General features: G+C 45.9%; 1 protein-coding gene across 1 annotated transcript in view; it reads left to right on the top strand.

Annotated features, from left to right (window-relative positions):
• Positions 1 to 5,927: 5,927 nt before the first annotated feature.
• Mkl2 (MKL/myocardin-like 2) overlaps positions 5,928 to 6,026 on the top strand; it is a gene marked incomplete in the record, with an annotated part of 190,947 nt that continues 190,848 nt past the window's right edge. The window contains 1 exon segment of the mRNA XM_013517824.1: positions 5,928 to 5,991.

Below are 6,026 nucleotides of genomic sequence, written 5' to 3'. Positions count from 1 at the left end.
GAGGAGGATTCCAGGGCCTTGTAGGTCTGGAGTTGGTCCAGCAGCAGAATCGTTTGGCTTTTCTGTTCTGCTTTCTGCTATACAGACACTGTCTTATGGCTGGTACCCATTGCAGTTGTGGACAAAGCCACTGATGGCAGCAGAGGTTCCATGTAAGTGAGGTATAGTATGCCTGCTCCCTGGTGCTCTATCTGGTATTACCAAATGTTTCCCTTCCCGCTACCCCTAGCAAACCTCTCTCCATATCTTTCCCCCTCCAATTAATTGGCTTTGCCCTGTGAGGTTTCAGGATTCTTGGGTGGAAATGCCAGCTACTTAAAGAAAAGGGGGTTGTGCAATAGAGGATGTTAGGTATCCCTCTGAATCATTGGGAGGGCTGGAGAAGAGAATTGGAGGGTAAGCTTCTAGGAAAAATGCCCCAAACCACATGGCAGGCTTTGCCAGATGAACTAACCACCACTTTCTTTGCTGCCCTGAAGCTCTGGGTGCCAAGAGCTTACCCTTCCTGCAACCACTGCTGCCGTCAGCATGGAGCCACTTCTTCATCAGGGAGCCTGACCCTGCAACCACCACCCCCAAAGCTGCCACGGTCACATCAATAGAACAGGCTTGTGCCAGGATTCAGCCTCACAAAGCCTCTCTGACTGGCAGGGCCTGCATCATATTCCTTGACCTAGTTGCAAGGGAAGCAAGAATTTGCATCTTTGTATCTATCTTGGGGTACAGGGACTTATGATAGAAGATTTTTTCAAATACAGATAAGCTATAGAAGTGACAGTTGTCTATGACAGCCTGCCCACCCCTGACCAAGCATGTGGGCAGAGATGGTAGGATTCTATAATGAGCTTGGATTAGCCAGTAGGGAAGGGAAGACATCTGGAGACCAGTGGCTTCGGCCACAAACCCTTATGCTTTGGCTTGGTTCTCTCCTTTCCAGTGTCGCCATGCGCTCAGGGTGCATACATGATTTAAGACGCTTCCTTAGGTCCATCCTGCCCTTGCAACCACAAACAGTATTTCTTACTGATCCATCTTTGTCGCCCCTCACTCCAGAATGTGGTTTCCTCTCCCCTTTGCCTATTTAGCTCTGATGCAGAACTCACTTCAAACAAATTGTTTCCTACCCTTGCATCCATTCAGTAGGAGGTGGTCACTTTTTTTTCCTTTTGTTCTACTTACACATTGTAATTCAATACTTATTGGTCCAATTAACTGACTACTACCCCCTTCCTCTAGGCCATTCATGTGATGAAAGGACAAAATATGACTGTTTTGCTCAGAGCCACTGATATATTACCTGGCACTTAAGTACTTCATACATTTTATTGAATGAGTGAGCATTAAACAAAACCCATCATAGGCACTTACAAAATCCATCTTGCATCAAAAGGCATTTTATAACATATGCTATTAAACTATACCATATACCCTGTTATGGTTTGGGGGTTATTTTGCAAGGAGAATAATTTATACAGGACATATATTTTATAAGATTATTTATAATAGTCACCCAAAGAATGATATACAAAAGAATTCAGGAAATCTGTCCACACACTAAGACCAAGGAATCTAGCCAAGGGCCTGGATCCCATGAAAATGTCCTGCGTGCATCCAGCTGAAGACCTAGAGCCCATAACAATGCCTCCTATGAATCCAACTGGAGGCAGAGCCCATGATAACATCTCATGCAGGCCTGTTTCACAGATCTGTGCTGGGACGCCCAAAGGTCAGTGGTGGAATCCAGAAAGTCATCCTAGTGGGATGAAGGATCTGTGCTAGCAGGCTGAGGGATCTACACTGAAGCCTGGAAGCAATGTGCAAAGTAAGAACCAGAGCTCCCCTGAAAAGTACCACAGCGATCCTCAGTAACAGTGAGGTTCTGAGCTCCTCCAATGAAGAAGACAGCTGAGTCCCCATTAGGAAAGCCAACATAGCAAGCTTCTCCAAGAGACTGGCAGTGCACCATCTTCCCCTCCAGAGCCAGGAAGCGATGCTCAAAGTGAGGACCAGAGCTCCCACAACATGAACCGTAGCTATTCTCAGTGTCAACAAGGTCCTGAGCTCCTCGGAGGATGAAAACAGCCAAGCCAACAAATTCCTCCAACAGAACCAACAGCTCTGTACAGCTTCTACCAGCTCCCAAAAGCCTTTCAGTGCCCAACAGCCTTCGTTCTTCTTCTCCAGGTCTGCCTCTTATGCTGCTGGTAACAGTCCCCATGTGGGCCTCCCACACCCAGCACCACACTTACTCAGTTCAGCTGGGAGTTATAAGTTGACCATCAGTTGTCAATCCACCACATACCCTAAACCCTTAGAGGTGTATAGGTTACAATCACCCCATTTTTTGGTCAAATAATACCCTCGTAGATCTTGCTATGTCCAGCTCTTTCCTGTGAGGAAGTCATTGCTGTTGATGGGAACATGTGGTATGCCATGACTGAAACCTGAATTTGGGGTACAAAACCTTTCCCTTAATCATATCACTGTGGTGTTAATAACTTTCAACCTTGCTATAGTTCTCTTAAGAAATTGCAACTAAGTTGATTTTTTTCTTTGCTTTTGTTTTGCTTATGGAGGAACTTTCTGAGTCAAATCTTAAAAAAAAAATGGGTGTATTTTCCTATATAAGGGAAGCTCTTTATAAAATAGGTTGCTGCTATCCAAGGAAACTGGAAAGCAAGAGCTTTGAGGGTGTGGTCTTCTTGATTAGGAGGAATTTCTCAGGTAATTTTGTCCATTAAAAAAGTATTGTTGGGGCTGGGGATTTAGCTCAGCGGCAAAAGCGCCTGCCTGGCAAGCGCAACGTCGTGAGTTCGGTTCCCGGTACCGGAGAAAAACCAAAAAAAAAAAAAAAAAAAAGTATTGTTTTCATTGTACTGGAAACTAATTTTATTCCCATGTCTGAGCACACATTCTGATGTGATTTGGAGTTTATATTGGGAGATGAGGGATGAATAAATATCACAGAGACTCATCCATGGTAATAAAAGCTAAAATTTACTGAATGGTTAATTTGCATGAGGTTCCTTTATATACTGTTTCAGATATATTAAGTTGATTAATCTTCCCAATACCCTAAGTGTACCCTTATTTTAGGTCAGAATCTTGAGGCACTGTCCACTCCAAGGGGAACGTATAGATCTTAGACTGGAGTCTTGACTTCAGGGACTTTTACATTTTCTGTTATGAACTATAGGCTTTGCGGGTAGAGAGGAACCTTGTTGGTCATCAAGGTTAGTCTGTGGGTTTGCAGACAAACTGACCTGGGTGGAACCTCAACTCTGCTTCTTACCAACTGTGAGCCCTTAAGCAAGTTCTCTCATTTGTGAAACAGGAACAATCAGAGCTTCCATGTGGGGAGTTTTGATTGTTAACTTAGGCACCGACTCCACTGGGTAAAGGATACCCAAATAGCTGCTAATATATTATTTCTGGGTAAGTCTGTGGGGGCTGTTTCAAGAAAAGATTGCAATTTGAATAAGTGGATAAATAAGGAAGAGCAGACCTCTCACCTCAACCAGTTCAGGACCTGCATAGAACAAAAGGTAGAGAAGAAAGGTAAATTTTCTCTCTGTTCCTCAGCCAGGACACCAATCTTTCCCCTTCAACATCAAAACCCCAGGTTCTCTGGTCTTTGGACTCTGAGACTTATACCAACAGTTCCCAAGTTTCTCAGGCTTTCAGCCATTGACTGCCCTGGTTCACAGGCCTTAAGACTTGAACTGAGTTATGTAGCCAATTTCCTGGCTGTTCAGCTTGCAGACAGTCTATCACAGAGGATTTCTAAGCCTCTAAATAGATCCCCTTACATATCTATGTCTATTTCTTATTGGTTCTGTTTCTTGGGAGAGTACTGACTAGTGCAAGGTTGTTGGAAGAACTAAACAAGCTAAAAAAAAAAAAAAAATGGACACCTGCAACAGTGCTCCACATCTTGTAGCTGCATGTTGAATGTGATTTCTGCTTTTTCATCCCCTCTTCTACCTAGTAGGTTGGATCATGTTGGTTTGTACTGGGGTACCCATATGTTTTTGCCTAGAGCGAAGAATTATTTCCAGGGAGCGTGGACGTGTTAGGCCAGCATTTGCTGACATGGATCTGACCATCAAGGCACCTGATTTTCAGCAGCTGGCCAGAAGAGCTAGCTCATGCTGATTTGCAGAAGCAAAGCATCCCACAAGGCAGTGGGATGGACCCTGGACTCAGACTTCGGTTCAAGTTCTGTCTTACCCTGAATATTGTGTTAGTTTCTTCATGTACAGAATTGGAAGAATATTCGTATCCACTTTGATATGCCCTCAATAAATATTAGCCCCTCTTTTTTAGAAACAACTATTATGTTAAGATTTCCTTGAGTAGTTGATGTATCTTCTTCCTAAAGTCATGCATAGCCTGGTTCAATATCCTGTGTGATATTCTTTCTATTCTACTTTCTACCAGCAAAATGTCTAAGGTGGCAACAAACCAAATGTAGTCACATTGTTTTTCAAGGCCCTACACACAGGGTCTTGCACAGGAAAGCCCGAGGAAATTCTAACAGTGAGAGAGAAGCACTTTATTGTCATCAGCTCCACTGAGTCCAGGATTGTAGCAAATGACCTCCTTGGGGTGTCTCTTGTCACCTTGGTTGGCTCTGGGGAAAAGTGAGGACTGGAGTTCAGTTGTAGCACCCACAGGCAAGGAGGTGATACAGGGGAAAGAAACTGCAAACCTGCCAGAGATATGGTACAAGTTTGTGTTCTCTAAAATCGAAGAATGAATTTTAGCAACAACAGAGGTTAAGAGCAGAATATATTTATTGGGAGAAAGAAAGCTTCTATCCCAGAGAGACAGAAGGGGAGTGGGTTGCCAAGGAACCTGCCTTTTCTAGGGATTTTTTATAGAGCAAAACCAGGAGGTAAGGTGGGTCCAAGGTGGGGAAAAACGGGAAAGCACAAGGTGGGCATGAGGTGGGACAAAACTATGGTCAACCAATATCACAAGTATAATTGTTCAGATAAAATTAAGTTGGGATCAAATGGGGAAGCAAGTCACGTTGCAAGTGGGCATGAATACAGAACAGAGGCATTTCCTGTAAGGGGTTGGGTTACTGACTCTACCTGCCTTTTTCAAGGTGGTCCTATCTAGTTAGAATATCAACCCCTGATGTCCATCCCTAGGGAGGTATGTGGGTGCATTTGTTTCACCTTTTGTCTTGAGGTCAGGCCAACAGCAGAAGTGCCTGTCTCTCCCACAGTTGCAAAGTATCTTGTTTTCCATACTGGTTCCTTTGAGGGCCTAGCCCTATCTGACTAACTATAATACTTAACTTAGCTACCTACAACAGAGGGACAGAGCCAAGGGGTTGTTATAGAGGTGGGACTGAGGCTTTGTGATGGGCATCACACCAATAATCCCCGATTCCAACGCTGGCACTGCCATTTCCTAGCTGTATGACTAAAGCCAGGGACTTCACCTTGCCAACCTTTGCTCTCTGGAATGGGAAGAAAGGTAACACCCACTTTTCTGCGGGGAGAGGTGCAGTCTGAAGACCCAAATGAGTTGTTAAAGTACTTGGCTTGCCGTAAGCACTCAATGACTGGTCGCTACCACTGCCCTCACTGAAATCAGAACCTTTGCAGAAGTACTGGGGTCCGAGCATGCGCATGCGCGGCTGGCTGGCCAGGTGAGAGGGAGGCAGTCACCTCACACCTGGGTTTAACCCTTCGTGGTCACTGGGGTTGTATAGAATTGATACAGAGGCGGGGATGAGATAGGGGAAGCAAGTCGCGAAAACCAGCAGACCTGAAGGGGGGGTGTTGGGGAGTGGGAGGGGCGGTGTCTGCGGAGAGCGACCCGCGAGTTCCAGGCCGGGGTCCGCGCACCGAGAGGAGGGCGGGGGAGCGCTGAGCGAGCGAAGTCTCGCGAGATCTCGCGGCGGCTGCGGCGGCGGCTGGGAGGTGAGCAGCGGGCGGTGGCGGCGGTGGCGGCGGCAGTTGGGGGCTGAAGAGGGTGAGAGCGGCAGAGGCCGAGGCCGGGGCCTGGGG

The sequence above is a fragment of the Chinchilla lanigera genome, unplaced genomic scaffold (genome assembly GCF_000276665.1).
Source record: "Chinchilla lanigera isolate Chin_1 unplaced genomic scaffold, ChiLan1.0 scaffold00041, whole genome shotgun sequence".
Classification (NCBI taxonomy): domain Eukaryota; kingdom Metazoa; phylum Chordata; class Mammalia; order Rodentia; family Chinchillidae; genus Chinchilla; species Chinchilla lanigera.
Note: the sequence above shows the minus strand (reverse complement) of the source record. Positions and strands in the feature narration are given on the sequence as shown.